Source organism: Gopherus evgoodei, chromosome 1, assembly GCF_007399415.2.
Source record: "Gopherus evgoodei ecotype Sinaloan lineage chromosome 1, rGopEvg1_v1.p, whole genome shotgun sequence".
Taxonomy (NCBI): Eukaryota; Metazoa; Chordata; order Testudines; family Testudinidae; genus Gopherus; species Gopherus evgoodei.
Window position 1 is genome coordinate 244,793,086 of NC_044322.1, and position 19,712 is coordinate 244,812,797.

At 40.4% G+C, this 19,712-nt stretch overlaps 1 protein-coding gene across 1 annotated transcript in view; it reads right to left on the reverse strand.

The window, feature by feature from the left end:
* The window catches only part of PDE3A (phosphodiesterase 3A), a 366,695-nt gene that overhangs the window by 56,643 nt on the left and 290,340 nt on the right, over positions 1-19,712 (reverse strand).

Genomic DNA, 19,712 nt, shown 5'->3' on the forward strand with positions numbered 1-19,712 from the left:
AATACTGAAATTAAGATTGGATGTCATTCTAAGTGATATGCTCTAGTTGAGATGCAAGTTAATGAGCTCCATAAAGGAATGCCAGAGTGAAATTATACACAGGACACCAGACTAGATGAAATAATAATGGGAACATAATTAAAAAAGAAAGATTATTAAATAAAAAGAAAAGTAGCACTTTAAGAAATGGCAACATATGCAGAGAAATTATTTATAATGTGCAAGTGACAACTAATGGTGCAGCCTTAAAGAAAAGATTAAGGAACTGTAATGTGTAATGGAATAAGCTATATGAATAAAAACTGGAGGCTTAAATTAAGTTGCAGAACAGATAGCAACTAAGGCAGAAAGTGTGTCTTCCATTACTTCTAACTTATTGACAAAGCAGTGGCATTTCTAGGTCAAAAGTTTAGTGGAAGCACTATAAATCACTGTTGCTCCACATGGGATCATCAATTAAAGGCACTCTTGAAAGTGACTGCTAGCCTATTACTGCTTTGGAGCATCCTCCTGGGCACAAATGCAATGTATATATCCAGGGTACTGGAACAAATGCCCCCACAGCTATTCCTGGAAGATCCATTTTGTCAACCTATCAGATGCGAAGGATGCGTAACTCAGATAAAGAAACATCTATTTTACTCTGATAGATATTCACCTTTTTCTAAGTGGGATAATGCCCCCAAGTGATAGAATTGCCCCGTGACAGAGCGTAATATTTTTCTGGGTTGGCACACTGACAGGCTGAAGAACAAAGTATGCTCTTATAATGGGAGACAGGTCATAACATAAGCAGGAAAAGAACTGCCAGTCACTACAGCATTTATGAAACTCTTAATACATAAAACAATAGTGATCCTCGGTAATGCTTTGAACTTCTTCAGGCTCACAAAATCCTTTGCAAACAATACTGAAATACACACTTCTGAGGAACTGTCTGAATTTTACACACTGGCAAACAGGCACAAAAAGAGAGAATGATTTGGCCAAGGTCACATAGTGATTCCGTGGCCAGCCAAGAGTAAAACTCCAGTCTCCTAACACCTCGTGCTATACTTGGGTCACCAGATCACCCATGCTTCTGCACTTCCTACTATATGTCTTACTAAACATGGAAGGTGACTTACTTTGCCTACAGAAATGCTATCCAATGCCAATGAGAAACAAAAGGCTGATGTCAATTTAATGGATCAATTTATTCTTTCTTTTATGGTCCCCTTATCCACAGCTAATACAGGGATCTCACACCAACACCTTCCAGCCCACATACAGTCATGTTACAATGACCAGAATCCCCCAGGACTCATTACTTACCTCATCCACAATGATCCTGCTCTCCACACACATACCTCTGTGACTAAAATCCAGCAGGGTAGGGAGAGGAAAGGAAGGAATCTCCAGAGAAGGGTCTTGAGCCCAATGGGTTGGTACAGAGAGTTCTGATCTTTCCTTCCTTATAACAAAATGCACTTCATTTACCAGACACTTTCAACACCCACTCTGCACTACACCTGCTAAAGAGAACCCAATGGCTGAGTGGTAACCCGACTCTGAGTGACCAACTGCAACATCCCAAATCCATACAGGTGCCCAGAGACGACAACTCCTGGCACTGTTCCCTCCGCAGGTTATGGAAGGGTTTCCTAGTGTTCCCATGATAAGGTTTCATTCATTACATACTATACCTCATCTCAACCATCAAGGGGCTTGTTTCCTCCAAGATTAAAGGCAAAACTTGAACAGCAAGCCCACATCTGCTGAGCTGGGTTTGCACCATGAACAAATCTGGCAGCGGCTAAATAAAGCATCAACTTTAAATTCTAAGACGGGTTGGGGTGAGAGGAATAATTTGTTTATCTTTATCTCAGCCCAGCAAAACGGGCCAAAAGGAAAAAAATTCAAAGATATAAAGGCAAAATGTTACAGAAGAGGAAATAAAAGAAGGTCTCATATTTTCAGCAAAAAGCACTATTTAGAATTTGAAATTCTATTAAACCTGTAGTCTGAAATCGGTGACCTGCTTATCGGAGCAAGAGATCAGGAAATACATTAATACTTCAATGAAGGAAATAGGTTTGACTTCAGCAGGACAAAAGTATAAGCCCATATTCTATATTGTGATGCTGACATTTTGCAGAGTGGCCGTTAAGCCAGCACTGCTGTCCCCGAGACCAGCAACTGAGCAAAAAGAGTTCTCTAGTGGCATACAGCTGACATACAGACCATGGCCGGGCCTTCCCCGTGACTTGGCAATCCCAGGTTGCCTTTAGCGCATTAGCAGGCAACGTAATTTACAGAACCCATCTAGGGAAGTACAAGGTAGCCTTTGCAGAGGACTACTGTAGAGGCTTCTGCGTCACAGCCAGTCTTGTCAAAGTTTGGCACAGATCATCTACAGGAGCCCAGTACAGAGGTTACTTTGTACTTCCCTAGACAAACTCACAGCATATAACACACTATTTTCATGGAATTTATCAATCAATGGTAGTGTCTGAGGTCTCTACTGAAAGCTTTTAACTTATCAATACTCACTCATTGTGAAGTGTATCTATGGGTAATACTTAAGGAATAACGTAACTCTACTGAAACTTATGCCCTTATGGTCTTGGAGTGAAAGCAAATCACCAAGGAATCATATGTCTTGGTGAGGGCCTATTCAGGAACGAGGGAGTTGTCACCTCCCCTTTCCAGCTAGCCAACTATGGCCACGTCCAGACTAGATATTAAAATCGATTTTAGATACGCAACTTCAGCTACGGGAATAACGTAGCTGAAGTCGAATTTCTAAAATCGAGGTACTCACCCGTCTGGACGGCGCTGCATCGATGTCCGCGGGTCTCCATGTCGATTCCGGAACTCCGTTCGGGTTGATGGAGTTCCGGAATCGATGTAAGCGCACTCGGGGATCGATACATCGCGTCCAGACTAGACGCGATATATCGATCCCCGAGCAATCGATTTTAACCTGCCGATGCCGCGGGTTAGTCTGGACGAGGGCTATGTAATGTATAGTGCTCCATTGTCTGCCTTTGTGCCAACCCAGAAAAGTCAATGGAAAACCATCAAAGAAACTATAATCACCAAAACCAATTGGAAGTGAAAACATACGATATGAGAGCGAGGGGATCACCAGAGTAGGAATAAACACAAAAGATTGATTCAATATATCTCTGGACAGAGAAAGACACTCTGGATCCATTCAGTGAGGAAGCACCTTGATGAGCGAGGTGCTTCATGAAAGATGGGGGCCAGCAACTGTTAAAGAAGACTGAATTTTGGGGTGAGAATCTACTAGGTAACTATTAATAAACGTAGGTCATAGTTTGTGAATGATTATTTTGTTTTGTACAAAACCATTTATTTCTATCACTCACACTTATTTCTATTTGAATCACTATTCTTTCTCAAATAAATTTCCTGTTGTTTTACAATAATTAAAATTCAATGGCTGTGCATGATACAGGAGCAGGGATTTAAGTTAAATGGGATAAAACATGGTTCACTGTTCATTTGGGAACAGAGAATCCAGGATTTCTGTAGTATCTAGTGACCAGGGGCTAGATACCACAGGGGGTTACTTTGAAGGGAGTCAGGGGTTGGGGTACATCTACTGTCAAACTGCAGGGTCCAGAGGAGAGCACTTGAGTAGCTGACAGGGTGGTTTTGTTAGTAAGCTAACACTCAGCTAGCCCAGGCAAGACTCCCTTATGCTGGGGATAGTTGGCAACAAGGTGACTCTCAGCCCATGGTGCCCTGAGAAGCATCACACAGGTATGCATTCCTTTATTTGTAGTAATGAAGATTTCAGCTGAAAACATGGTTCTGTAATTGCTGGAATTTTACAACATTATGTGTACGTGTATATATACACACACACACAGTACATGTTATGGAAATATATCATGCACAGTATCTCCCATTGAAGTTCTAACTAGGCCTCTACCCTGCTTACCTTATGTTATCTGACAAGATCAAAGCAACTGTCTCCATTCAAATGTCAACAATCTGTTCTATATGACATATGTATCAGAGTATTTCACAATACTTAAAGGCATCTCTACACATATACTTGTTGCACAGCAAGTTAGGGTGTAAATCAGTGTGCAACATGCTGGAGCACTATAGAATATCTGTGTGGACCCTGCTGATGCACACTAAAAGTTCCCTAGCGCACACTGATATACTGCTTTTTCAAACCACAGTATATCAATGGAACTTTTAGTGTGCGGCAACAGGTTCCACACAGATAGTGCGTGGCATACTGGAGTGCTGTAGAGTCACATCCTAGCTGGCTGCACAGTAAATGTTCATGTAGACAAGGCCTTACAAGTGGAGTACTTGTGATCCCCCCAGAGATACCTCTGTATAGCAACTGAGAACAGTGGCAGACTTTGAAAATGGCAATCACTATACATTACAATTGCAAAAAAATTTTTTTTGAAAGTGTAAGGCCTAAATTGTGCAATTCTTATAATTAAATATATAAATAAAAAAATCTAAAACTAGGTATAGCCAAGTATCAATTCAACAAGGATACAGTGAGGAAAGAAATGTAGGAGAAATTTTGCCATAATAAATTAGGTTCAGTGAGGTAACAATGCACACTGAATACAAATAGTTTACATGTCATAGGTTGACTTCAAATATCTTCTATAGCTAAAATAAATCCTTACACAAATAGTTTGAATTTGATCTATTAAAATGCATTCTGAGAACACTATTGATGTCTTGGCTATAAAACACAACAAATCCTTTTATAAAACAATTACACTACACAGCTCTGAAGAACTATGCTATACTTTTCAGAGTCCTGAAATTATAACAAAAACATTAAATAGAAACAGTATGATTTTAAAAACATTATTCAATTACTTAACCTAGCATGGATTGCCTCCTTAAAAAATGAAACATGAAATTTATTTCTGACAAACTACATATGTGGCAAAATGAAACAATGAAGATTGATGTAAGACAGACAATTATTGATGATTTCTGGATTTCTGCCATTTTATATATACTGCTAGATAACAGGGAAAAATGTATTAAACACACACTATCAATGCTACATTTTGCATATAGTTTTCTGATAATATGAATAACCTCTGTATGAACTCGCCTAGATTTGTTCCAAACCACTTTACACATCTCAAACCTAAAGTTCAGAAATTTAGAAAAACAGACATGAAATAACACATTTGTAATCCACTAAGCAAAATGCCAGATAAGCTGATTTTAGAAGGTAATTTTGCATTCGTGCTATTGCTGGGCCAGCGTTGATCTATTAGCCTATGTTGCAAAACCTTCGATTTGACCTCCCCTCCCTGAAATTTTGAAGTTTTTATGTGAACCTGAACTTTTGTGCATTCAGTCCAACTCTGACTTAAACAAACATACTTGTGCAACGTTTCCAACTCAAACACTGGAATGGCGTGCATGGGCATGAGAACTAGAAAGTGAAGCTGACTAGAAAGAAAAGTGAAAGCAAGCTAACTGACTAGCCAATGTTTGTTCAGGTAACTGAATGAGGTATAAAAATAAGCACATATGCTGGGAAGTTTTTTAAAATTCAGCATTCATCATTACTACTATTATTTACAATACAATAGCACCTGAAGGCCCTAACCAAGATCTGGGCCTGATTGCATTAGGCCTGTAGATAAATGTAGTAAGAAAGAGTGTATGCCCTGAAAAGGAAAAGACAGATAAAAGCAAGAGAGACAGTAAGTATTATTCCATTTTATAGACGGCATATTCAGGCACAGGCAGATTATGCAACCATCATGTAAACAACTATCTATTTGGTTAACTTTGCGCGCATAGTATTTTCATTGAAGTTAATGGAACTACGGTACCTCACACCATAAATATAAGCACATGCATAGTGTTTTCAGGACAGGGGGACAAAGATATTTGTCCAATGTCATATAGGCAGTCTGTGGGACGACCTGGGAACTTCATTCTGATTTGCAGTGCTTTAGCCCCTTTTTTCTGGGAAAGTTACCTTTTGATAGGTGTTTTGTGTCTGTTTTACACAGTTGTATAGAATTTAAGAGAATTGTATCTGTCCTACAGAATTCTACAAGAAAGTTTGAAAAATGTATCTGTTAAATTCTGTAGGTTTTTAGAATAAGTTTTAAATTATCTTTTGGTTTTATCTTATTAAATTCTATAGGATTTTTTCTATAAAAATCTGAGACTGTTTCCTTAATGAATGGGGAAACACTAGACAAAACTATATCTATAGGACAAATACATCAAGGAAACATAGGAGCAAAGGTTTCCTTCATCCATAAACCCTTATCAACTGTCATGGTATAATTCCCCACTCTGAACCTTAGCGTCCAAAAGATGGGGTACTAGCATGAATTCCTCTAAGCTCAATTACCGGCTTAGATCTTGTAGTGCTGCCACCAACCAGGACTTGCTGTGCCTGGTACACTCTGGTCCCCCCAAAACCTTCCCAGAGGACCCCAAGACCCAGACCCCCTGGATCTTACACAAGGAAAGTAAACCCTTTCCCCCACCGTTGCCTCTCCCAGGCTTTCCCTCCCTGGGTTACCCTGGAAGATTACTGTGATTCAAACTCCTTGAATCTAAAAACAGAGAGGAGTGCACCATGCCCCCTCCTCTTTCCCCCTCCCCAAGAGGTAATACAGATTCAAGCTCCGTGAATCTAAAACAGAGGGATTCCACCTTCCCCCCTCCCTTCTCTCTCCGTCTCCCACCAATTCCCTGGTGAGTACAGACTCAATTCCCTTGAGCCTCAACAACGGGAAAAAATTAATCAGGTCTTAAAAAGAAAAACTTTTAATAAAAGAAAGAAAGTAGTAAAAGTTGTCTCTGTAATTAAGATGGTAAAGGTTACAGGGTCTTTCAGCTTATAGACACTAGAGAGAAGCCTTCTCCACAGCACAAATACAAATTAAAATCCTTCCAGCAAAATACACATTTGCAAATAAAGGAAACAATCAAAAAGACTAAACTGCCTTCTACTTATACTTACTATTTGAACAGAAAATTAGAGAGCCTGTAGGTATGTCTGGTTAGTCTCAGAACCCAGAGAGAACAACAGACAAACAAACAACACAAAACAAAGACTTTCATCCCCCGAGATTTGAAAGTATCTTGTCTTCTGATTGGTCCTCTGGTCAGGTGGTCCAGGTACACTGCTTGTAACCCTTTACAAGTAAAAGGGACATTAACCCTTAACTATCTGTTTATGACATCAACCAATTCAGTGTACAAGATGTTATTGGGTAAGAACAACAGTAATGGACTTGTTCATCCAAGAAGCAGATTTGGTATCCTTAAAGCCAATGATTCCCCTCACTGCAAATAAAACTTTGTCCCCAGAACTACTAACATCAGGCATTCCATCTCTGAGTATCATATCGCTAAATCCACCCTAACTGAACCACAAAAAACACCTCCAAAAAGGGAGATGACTAATGTCAATCCACAAAACAATCAAACCTTAGACAAATAAGAAAAAATGCACAACTATTAAATGCAAACCACTGTTCTATTAATTTAGATATAATATATGGGCCCAAAGAGTTAAAGAGTTAATATGACCCTGAAACTGTTTCACATTAAACAGTTTAAAACAAGGTTTGGGGCTGAATATACAGAGACCTTAGCATGCTTAGTTCTATGCATTAACAGGTGTGTTGTAAACAAGACGTGAGAAGTCATTCTTCCGCTTTACTCTGCGCTGGTTAGGCCTCAACTGGAGTATTGTGTCCAGTTCTGGGCACCGCATTTCAAGAAAGATGTGGAGAAACTGGAGAGGGTCCAGAGAAGAGCAACAAGAATGATTAAAGGTCTTGAGAACATGACCTATGAAGGAAGGCTGAAGGAATTGGGTTTGTTTAGTCTGGAAAAGAGAAGACTGAGAGGGGACATGATAGCAGTTTTCAGGTATCTAAAAGGGTGTCATCAGGAGGAGGGAGAAAACTTGTTCACCTTAGCCTCCAATGATAGAACAAGAAGCAATGGGCTTAAACTGCAGCAAGGGAGATTTAGGTTGGACATTAGGAAAAAGTTCCTAACTGTCAGGGTAGTTAAACACTGGAATAGATTGCCTAGGGAAGTTGTGGAATCTCCATCTCTGGAGATATTTAAGAGTAGGTTAGATAAATGTCTATTAGGGATGGTCTAGACAGTATTTGGTCCTGCCATGAGGGCAGGGGACTGGACTCGATGACCTCTCGAGGTCCCTTCCAGTCTATGAGTCTATACCAAGCACACGTTAAAGTTTAGAGATTTATTTGTTAGCAACATAAAAAGAAAGCTAAAACAAGTTAAAAACCACTTTAAAATGGAAATGATTACATAGAACAAACACGACAGCCCCTTTCAAAAGAGAGGAGATAAGAGTCTTATTATGTGGGTCATTCCTTGGCATCAGGAAAAGGTTAATTGTATTGCTCAGCTCCTTGATGTGAAGGATTGGCACTTTCCCTGCCTTTGCACACAAACACTCAAAACAAGGAGAAGAGACAGGAAAGTAAAAGATGGGGCAGTGTGGCTTTTGTTGATATACTCAGGAGTCTGGGCAGCAGGTCAGTCACACATGGATGCTCTGGGTTTTCAGGTCAGCCAGGACAGCAGTTGCTCCAGGCTTTGGCTCATCTCCTGGTCTGGTTCCCTTCCTGGTCTCTCTCAGGCTGGACAGAGCTGGATGGACTGTCTTGTGGTGGTGCTGCATAGCACAGTTACCTCAGGATAAAGTTGAAAGCCAAGACAGAAACAGGACAAGAGGAAAAATAGTGGGGTAGAAAGGAACACACTAGGAAAGGGAGACAGAGCAGGATCTCACGTGTCTCTGGCTGAAGTCCTCACTGCTGCAGCAGTAATGGGCATACATCTCTGCTACTGTGCTGAGGTCTTGACTTTATGATGGTGTGATTACCTTTGGGATCCATGGGTGAAGGACAAAGTGTCTGGAATGGAGTGGAAGCCTGATGGCTTTCGTCCTCCTCCACGAACACCTCAGGTGGTCCATCTGTTCCCATCCCCAAAGTCTCTTTTTAAGGGCCTCCAAAAGAAGGGAGATGGCAGAATAGTCCAGCCTCTCATTATAATTGTTCATCAGTTAGGCCTAACTTCCAACATGACATGGCATGATGTGTTCTATTACCTTTTCCAAGCTTTCTCGTTTACCAGATACAGTCTTAATACAGTCCTGGAGCTGAATCAGTGAACACTTTTCTGTTTAGACTAACTTAATCTTTCTGTTTTTCACTTTTACTGATTTTCGTAAATAATGTTATGTAACAGACTGAGTTAGAGTCTGGTTACCAGCCATCCCATTTGCTATTACAGGTAACTGGACCACCTAATAAAACTTTAATTTACTTTTCCATAGTTTGGCTTGCAACTGGAGAAGGCCCCAATTATTGCAACAGCACTAACCACTCCTTGCAGCATAATGCTCAAATTCTCACAAGCCGCAGCAAATGAAGAAGAAACAGAAAAGGCAAAGCAAAGCTGTTGTCTTTCAACTATGTTACTTTCAGATACACTTTGTTAGTGAGAAGAAAAACAAAAATACAGCAGTATCTGGTAGGTTTTCTGTCATCATACAATCACAGGCTAAGTAATAAATCATGATTTCATATGGTTTCCAAGTCTCTTCATGAACTCTCAGACCAATCCATCTGAAAACCAAATTGAAAGAAAACATAACTCTCCAGTTTTGCTTTGTTTTTTAAATATCCACAGAGTGATTTGAAATATAACATGAACTGGCCCCTATGGAAAATAATAGCTCATTTTTAAAACCACCTGATGTCCAATTCCCAGCTTTTACCAAAGGATTATAGAGCAAAGAAAAATGTTGGCATACAATTGTTTGGCATTTAATTCTTCTGCTTTTTAAGGAGGGAAAATTGGAGCTTTACCTGGATATATGATTTCTGACTGTTCTTTTGCATTAACATATGGACTTAGTATTTTCCTGTCCCTCTGGGCAAGTAATGAATCAGAGAGTATCCTTTTCTATGCCGTAATGAAGAAGTACTATGCTACTCCAGCCTGTAAGTTTACCTAACCCAAGCTCTATAAGACAGAGTTGAGCACACTTCTGTGATCAGAGTGCAGCAAAACCCTTTGCATCATTACGAAGACTAGACAGAAAGCTTTTCACAGAGCTCTGTCCACAAGGGTATATTCACAATGCATCAGACACGTGTTGAAATGAACTAGGCATGTTGTGCTGATGCAACAGATTTTGCTGCTGAATTTTTTTAGACCACCTAGAATCATATAAACATTGGAAAAGATTTTAGGCACAAGGGACTATCTGAGAAACCACTGCACTGTACCTATAAATACACCATCTTGTCTTAAAGCCATGAAAATCAAGGCTGAGGCTGGATACTTGCATTCTGTGTTGGTTTTACTGTAGTGCCATTCCTTTCCCAAAAATACAAATATATTTTTCTCAAGTAACAATTAAATCCAACTTCACCCTGTGGAGGAGATATTGTCAATACCTATACGTATAGTAAGTTTGCCGTTTTAAAATTTTGATAGTATTAAATTAGAGCAGTGGCTCTCAAAGCCCTTTCACATAGCAAGTCTCTGAGTGTGCCTCCCCCCTTATAAATTAAAAACATTTTTTTATATATTTAACACTATTATAAATGCTGGAGGCAAAGCGGGGTTTGGAGTGGAGGTTGACAGCTCGCGACTCCCTCATGTAATCACCTCGTGACCCCCTGTCAGGGCCCCCAATTTGAGAATCCCTGAATTAGAGAAACCAAAGAAATACTGTACAACCAATGAAAATTTTAAGAATGGGGTCATTTTTAAGTGGCTGTAATTTTTAAACTACTTAAAGTAATCACTACTTTTGCAAATATTGAATCTGGAGCCCTTTATAAAGTAGTATGGGTTTCTTATAAAATTCAATGGAATGTACCACCACTTAAAGTAATCTTAACTGCGCAGTTGTGGTGAACACTTTTACTTTTTGCATTTATACCAAAAGGTAACACTGCATTAACAATACCTCTGAATAAGGCTGCATAACACTTTCTATTATATGACCCTACTTTTCACTTGCTTATAACTTTCTCAAAACTAACTGTCAGGCTGAAATTTTCCATGTCAAGTGCATGCTTTAGGCTGTAGTATTTTTCAAGTTTCAGCAAAAATTGTTCAGCTGTGTTCCAGAACAAGGTTAGAGAAAAATATATCTTGCCCATGTAAAGAATTCCTTAGCACACTAATGCCTTTATGCTTTGGGGAAGGGACTTAAGTTTGGCAGGGGCATCACTCTATTGTTAAGATGGGCCTTTTTCTGTCCCTGTGAAATCTATCCAAACTTAGCCACGTTATAAGCATTTGAAAAAATGAAATTCACACATGTTCATTAGAGGGGGGACGTTAAATTCTCTGAAAAGTGTCTGCACCGAGCATGCTCCATCCCCTTGGCCAGCTAAACTACATACATGTATGACCCATCGTTTTGGGGTTTTATTTTATTTAATTTTTCCCAGGAATTTACTGGTGTTTATTACTACCACACAAAAAAGGATGAAAATTGGTGGAAAAAACGATTAATAATTTCTCTAGGTAAATATCAGGGTGGATAGAAGGATGGGGTGAAAAGTGTTAAGCAGATTAATACTTTGATGAATGGAAGTCAGTGTGGTTTGCTGCAGAACTAAAACAGAACTCAAAACACAATGCCACCTCTGAATTTAAGAATACAAGAGACCTCTAATCCCCAAATAAAACTTTTCATTTGAATAAGCAGTTTACTGTTGTAGACTTAGAACTATTAGCCTATAAATATTTACATTTCATAATTGGGCCACATCATTTGCAGCACATACACTCAACTTTATATTTTTCTCCTGTTCTTGTTCCTTTAAAACTTTTGAATACTTCCTTGTGCTCTGAAACCTATTCTGATACTGATTTTCATTTTCTTCCCATTTTAATGTTTTGGATCTTTAAACTGTTCTCTGCTAAAAGCTTGCAAGGTGTATGTGGTTGGCGTGAGATTCATCAGTACGTTCAGATGCGCACAGTATTTCAGATTTGTGTGCATTCCTGCTTGTTTATTGTGTGTATTTTCTGGACTAATACATAGCCTTACTTCAACAGGCTGCTTTGCATATACACACAGACTAATATATTATTGTAATACCTGTATCTCATGCATTGTATTGTTTTCCTAACAAAAACTTTTATTTTTTATATATTTGAAGGATACAAAAGTAGGCTGAAAATCAGAAAAAAAAGGTAAAACCTGTGATTTTTTGGTAAAAATCAGTTTAAACTAACAACAAAGGGGCTTACAGATGTGTCATCACCACAGAACAACTGAACAGGCTTCATCCGAAGATGAGCAGCTGCTGGGGGTGAGCAGCAGGAGATGAGCAGCTGCTGGGGGTGAGAACTGAGACTAGGGAGACAGTTTCTCATGTGCTCTTAATGCAGACTTGCTTGAGAATCCACTAGACAAAGACAGTGACTCCCAGAAGAAGATACACACAGGGAGAAGAATTTAGGGAAAGGAACTCCTGAGATGAAGAAACAGCATGAGATGAACTCCATATCTGAGATCCTCTCAACACTACTGGAAATGCTGACATATAAATTATGGCTGATAACTTCAACTGAAGCTAAGGGAGTTAGGTACCAAAGTTCCATTTACTTTTAATGGGATTTGAGTGCCAATACCTTTGGGCTGTTATGGAAATCCTAGCCTAAGTGACTATTCAACAACAAGGGGATGAATAGAAGAATCAGTGATAAAAAGTTACACAAAAAATTAAAGATCAGTAAAGTTAAATTTAGAAGGCTTTTTATTTGGCTTTTATTTAAAATGTGGCAGATGGAAAGGATTAAATTCCAAAGGGGGCTCTATTTAGCTTTAAATTATACACAAAGATCAATACAATTCCTCATTTAAAAGTCTGGCCTCAGCTGTCTTATCAAAGGTCTTTAATGTGTACGTCCAGATGGTTACAAATGATGCAAAGGAAATAATGAAAACTGCCTTCAGTCGAAACTTGAATTGCATTAACACCAGCTGTGATCCTTGAAGAGAGGGAAGAGGAGGAGGAACATGCAGGCTGCACATGAGGTTGGAGATGTGCTGCTTACTAGTCAATCAGGTGGTCTCATACACTCCAGGTATCAATTCTGCTGCTCAGATTGTCTGACTATTTACCACAATAAGCTGTTTTGATTCTAACAAGATGCAATTTAGAGCAGCTAGGCACACGCTATGAGCTTAAAAACCATTCCATTAAAAATCACCATTCTCCCTCCCATGCACGCATACACAAATCCTTCTACATTTTTAAAGCTAACATTTAAGGCTCTGTAATGCAGTTCAAATTGAACAAAAGAATTCACATACCCCTATCATTTAAAAAAAACAAATCTATAAATCACTCAACACCTCATTTAGCATAAAACTTGAAAAGTGGCTTATTTAGAGATTGCGCTATTAGTGGGATGTTAAGGAGACATGATAATCAATCATTTTCATATTTATTTAAAAATGTATATACATGTCAGTTTTCTCCACTATAAATTGTTTTACAATTTTAAGCAGTGCAGCATCATTAAATATCACAGACAATATGATCCAAATAAATACAGGCTTTAATATAAAATAAATGATTCTGTGTTGGTAGTAAAAAATTACTACCAGGAGTGTCAAATGTATTTCAAGTAGTTTGTAGAGGGCTGCTATAAACAAAAGCTGAAAAAAGAACTGCCTCGTTTAGTAAACTTTTAAGGAAGTTTTCATCTCTTGTCTGATGTTTTTATCCTCAGAAACTGAAAAAGTGAATGTCAATGTTATGTTAACTGCAAAGATACTGCTCCCACTGAAGTTACCACTCCTATGAAATCAGTGGGAAAAAGCTCTAAGGATACGTCCACATTGCAATAAAAAACCCGCAGCACCCAGCGTCAGAGCCAGGCCGTTTGACTGTCTCGCAGGACTTGGGCTGCAGGGCTAAAAACTGAAGTGTAGACATTCAGTCTAGAGGGCTTCTCCCTTGCGGGGTCTCAGAGCCCAGGCTCCAGCCTGAATGGCTAGACTACAAGCTTTAACCCCACAGCCTGAGCCTTGCCAGCCTGAGTCAGCTGACCTGGGCCAGCCACGAGTGTGTCATGGGTCTTTTATTGCAGTTAGACATACCCTTAAAGCCTGCTCCTGCAGAAGTTTTGCATCTACGGTTGTAACATGAGACGCTCCTTGAAAGCAAAAACATTAAAATAATTACATGTGTAACCTGATTTTCAGAAGGTGCTGAGCAACCCCAGCTCTCAGTGAAATCAATGACAAGGGCCAATGCTCAGCACTTCTATCATCATCATCATCATTTGTATTACTGTAGTGCCAAGGAGCCCCAAGCATGGAACAAGGTGCCATTGTGTTTAGGCTCTGTACAAACACAGAACAAAAAGCCTGCTCCTGCCCCAGAGAGCTAACAGTCTAAGTATAAGCTATCAGACAGACCAATGGGAGAATACAAGGAACAATAAGCCAATATTGTTCAGTATGCTACAGGCAGTAGTCTCAGTACAGCAGTGGTCTAGAATAGGCAACAGGCCTTTTAAAAAAATCCGGTCAGCTGTAAATATGTTCTAGGAGGGCAACACATGAACTTAGAAGCCCAAGTTTATGAGATTCTTGACTACTTTACTGCAATAAAATCAGTCAGCTCACAATATTGTTCCCCCCACTAGCCCCTGCCAGTTAGGTCATCAGAATCCTCACTGGGTGAGCTCCACATAATCCTCACTGATAAATTCCTATTCTTCTGCAGCTGTCTCCTCTATCTGGCTACACAATTTGTTTTCATCTTTAAATTTCCATGATTGGTCTTTTGCTAATGACCAGCTTGTCATTCTCCTTTACTGTAATTTCTAGTTCTTTCATTCGTTTTCACTCAGTGAAATTGACAAGACCCGTTTCCAGTGTCAGCCCAGGAGAGCTACGATTTCACTACAGTGCAGACTACATTTTGCTTAACCATTTTAAACCTTGATGCATCTCACAATTTGATACACTTTAAGTGTCTTCATAGAAAATGTGACAAATCTCTGAACACTACTGGACCATAGGTATGCAGACACTTCAATTAAGATCAGCTCAGAGGCATTAATTCATGAGAAAAGCAACCAGCCTGCTCTACAGGTCTTCTATTGGGTTCAAGAGATTTTCTTTCGTTCACTTGGCACAAATGAAAGATGACAGACTGGTGGTCCCAAAGACTGAAGTCCCCCTACATATCCATAGAAGACAGGAAAGGCATGACCTTCCAGTATGCCTCAATCTTAACCTGCAAGGATCACCCCTGCATGAGAGAGAGGAGTTAGGTTAGGTTCTAGGCCTTTAGTCCTTGCCTTCACTGATGAGGCAAATGCTCACTTGCCAAAGTATTTTTTTTGTAATGTGCATAGCTGTTCCCAGGAACTGGATTCAGACCAGGTAGGTCACTATCAGCGAGGAGATGATAGTCACTACCAGCTAGGCTGCAAACAATGAAGTAGAGGTGAAAGGCTCCAAAAATCTATAATTAATCTCAGTAACTATCTATTTCCTTCATTAAACTTGTGTCCCTAATTTTATGTATTTGAACAACTTTCATTTCTTAGAGCCGTTGTACTCAACTTGTGGCCCTTAAACTCAGAGCAGTCTCCTTTTGTGTATAAGTGAGGGCTCAAGCAATGCCCTGACTGTGATACGGTGACTATCTCTGAATTCTAATTAAAGAGCAATCCAAACTGAAGTCCTGGATCACGACCATCCCATTATATTGGGAATTTGGCTGAAGGGCTGTATTTTGTGGCTAAGACCAAACAACGTCTGATCTTTGGGAAAATTTGAAGCCAGATTCAAATATAAATTTACCAAAATGCACCTCTAATTTACCAGTGATGACAATCATAGAGACTAGAAAACAAACACACTAAGAGGAGAGGTATATGGTATCTGCATTTATGCTGTCAGTCAATTTAAGTGAAGATTTCTTCTCATATGGTGATGTTTATTTCTCTGCTTAGATGAAGGCATAACAAAGTAGTGGTTACACACATTTGAGTATTTAAAATATATTAGATTATTCTGTGGTTCTCTCTATTTCTTTGGCTGAGTTGGCTGTACTACTGATTAGTGCTTAAAGTGGTCAGAAAAAAGAGTGTGTGTGTGCACGTGCGCGCACGGGGACATCTGTCCTAATCATGGAGTAGCAGCTGTGGTAAAAGACTCCTTTAAGGGTGCCCCTCAGTGACCTGTCTGATTTTTATTTATTTTTGGCAAGGTCTGTGACCTCATGTGTGCCCCACTCCCCACACACACTTTAACCACTGCTACTGATAAAGGTTCGCATGCCGGTCTGGTAGAGATCTGCAGTACAAAGAGTGGCCTTCACATGTAGCAATATGGAATGAGTGGGTGGATGGGTGGTAAATCCATTGAATTTGTGTATTTGAACTGGGGAGGAGAATAAAAGCATTGAGGTTGTTACTCAGGTGTGTCTATAAAATAGAACCAATCACTGAATCCTGGAGATTTCAGTGCTTAAAAGAAAATTAGCAAGCAGAGTCTCCATCTTCTAATTTCAAATCAGGTCACTTTTTTTCTTAGCACATAAATATACTAAAGCCATTTTAGGCAAGACTACTGCAGTGATTGATGTGTGTGTGCATGCATGCACAGTATTGGTGGTAGGATCCTGTGCTTTTTTTTGAGCAGAGGGTCCAAAGTTCTACTGATGGTGATAGTTATGAATCACAGGCTGCAAGAGAGCAAATGCCATCAGACCACTACAAAGACCAGTGCGGCCATAGAATTTATACAAAATAAACAGCATTGTGCAACAGCGAATAAGTTACTTATAGCTGTGACATTTATTACTTTTAAGACAAGTAATAATGTACCTTTTGTGTGTGTGCGCTGTGCCTAGAGAACGAAAACATTCTGTTCCTTCAAGTGCAAAAATGATTGACACAGCAATTAGGGTCAATATTACACAATGTGTTACAATGCACATGACTAATTAAGAGAAGCTATGTATAAAAACAACCAGATGTGCAAAGTCACTAGGAGGAGGGGGCAAGGCTGTTACTGATTTTAAATAGCAAGATTTGAAAGCAATTTTAGCACCCACCCCTTCTTTAATCGTTGAAATAACTGCGTTAAAGCTACTATTCTATGGATAAGGTTGTAACACACACACACACCAGGACCTAAACTCTTATTGAGTAATTGACTAGATATTGAGTTGGGAGCAGGGTCCTTTATCCTCCAACAGGGGCTGGGTATCCCCTCCACCATTCCTCTAGACTCCATGGCAGGATAGAAGGACTGGAGTCCCTGCGCCCTAGAGCCAGCCCCACCTCAGGGCTCTCTGCTCTCACCTCGGTGCTCTGTGAGACACAAATCCCAGCCTCAGCCCAGCCCCCGACACTGGGGCCTCCTGGAGAAGATGCCCTGGAGCAGCGGGCAGCTGAGGAAGGCAAGTTTCTGAGGTTCATGCATGAGCTGCTGCTGCTCAGCAGGCCTGGCCTGCACTGTATGGAGAAGGTAGAACTACACCTGGGCGAAGGACAAAACTAGCACCAGCAGGGTGAAGTGCAGGCAGCAACACTTGGCACAGAGCTGGGGCAGCAAGCAGGGCAAGCCCCCTGCATGGGTCCATGGCCCCATCCTCCTCCTTGGCCACCATTCCCGCTGGGTCATGACAGAAGGGTGGCTGGGCCAAACCAGAGAGTGGCATTGCAACCTAGTGCACGGCTTCACAGCAATATTGAAACTTGTGACAACTTTAAAAAGTTGTAGTGTGTGTTAAAGATGCTGTTTCGGAACAAAATTTTGGTCTGCCATTTTCTTACAGCCTTAAATATGGAGTATTGGTGTTCTGATTTAAGGAGCTCCCTGTGGCTATAGCTTCCCCCATGGCTATATAAGGGCAGTGCCACCCTGACCCTCTCAGTTCCTTTGCACCAAACATCCGAAGTGGAGACTCTGATGAAGAGAGGACAGAGGGCGGGTTGTGGAACACACATCAGCATCACATCACAAAGAACAACAGTTACAGGTAGGTAACTTTTTTTTCTTTGAGTAGATGCATCCGTGTGTTCCCCGTTGGGTGACTTGCAAGCTGTACTCCTAGGAGGTTGGGCTCAGATTCTATTTAAAGAGAGACTGCAGGATTGCCTTCCCAAAAGGTTGCATCAGATCCGGATGCAGCTGTAAAGGCACAGTGGTTTGCAAAAAGTGTGCAGAGAGGACCTAGTGATCACCCTACAAATGTCCAAGATAGGAATGTTATTTTTAAAATCCTGTTGATGTTGCCTAAACTCTTATGGAATTAGCTCACACCCTTTGAGGAGGTGTAGCCTGGACTATTTTGTATGCTGTCATGACACAGGAAGCTACAGACAATGTCTGTGAACAGGCTGCTTGAACCTTCATTTGGTCCACACATGAAACAAACAGATGTGGTCAGGAATGGAAAGGATAAAATGGTAGATGACAACTGACATCCAAAGTATGGAGAGGCTGCTCTTCTGGGGTTAACGTGGTTTAGGGAAGAACACTGATAGATACATACTTTGGTTTAAATGACACTGGGAAAACACCTTAGATAAAAACTTTGGATGTAGCTGCAGGGTTATTGTCTTTGAAAAATTGCATGTAACAAGTCTCTGCCATCAAAGCCTGCAACTCTCACTCACTTCTTGCAGAAGGAAGGCAGTTTTCTGACACAGAAAGGAGAAAGCTGCAAAGAATCCTGTGGCACCTTATAGACTAACAGACTTTTGGAGCATGAGCTTTCATGGGTGAATACCCACTTTGTTGGATGCATCTGACGAAGTGGGTATTCACTCACGAAACCTCATGCTCCAAAACGTCTGTTAGTCTATAAGGTGCCACAGGATTCTTTGCTGCTTTTACAGATCTAGACTAACATGGCTACCCCTCTGAGAAAGGAGAAGTTGCCAGAAGCTTGAACTAAAGTCCCACAAGAGCTATTAAAACAGGATTAAGGTCCCACAAGGGAACCGGTTCTTTAACCGGCGCATGAAGATGAGCAATTCCTTTCAAGAGCCTTACTGTTATCTGAAAATACCAATTTTCCACAGACAGGTGAATGAAATGCTGAAATAGCCTCCAGGTGGATTCTATGATCTAAGCGCAAGGCCAGAAAACGGAGGCTGTAACAGGTACTCCAAGATACCCTGAATACAAGCCTGTGTTGTTGCACTCATTGGACCAACCACCATACCAAGAACCACTTCTATATGGCAAATAGGCTGTCCTGGTGGAGGGCTTCCTGTTGTTAAGCAAGCCCTGTCAGACTTCTTTGATCGTCATTCTTCTTTCTCATCTAACCATGCAGCTGTGAGATGCACTGGTCTAAGTGCTGGATGCAAAATCTGAGCATGATGCTGAGTCAGGAGATCGGGTGAAGAGGAACGAATATGGGAGGTTGTACCAATAATGTGTGGAGGCCTGAGAACCATCATCATCTTGGCCATGTTAGAACAATGAGAAGGAGTCTGGCATGGTCCAATTTCACCTTGAGAATGACCTGCGGGATGATTGAAATTGGAAAAAAGGCATACAAGAGTGCCAAGTCCCAGCTCAAGTGAAAAGCATCAGTGAAGAAGCCCAGACTGAGTCTCCCTTAGGAGCAAAACAACTGACATTTCTTGTTTTCTCT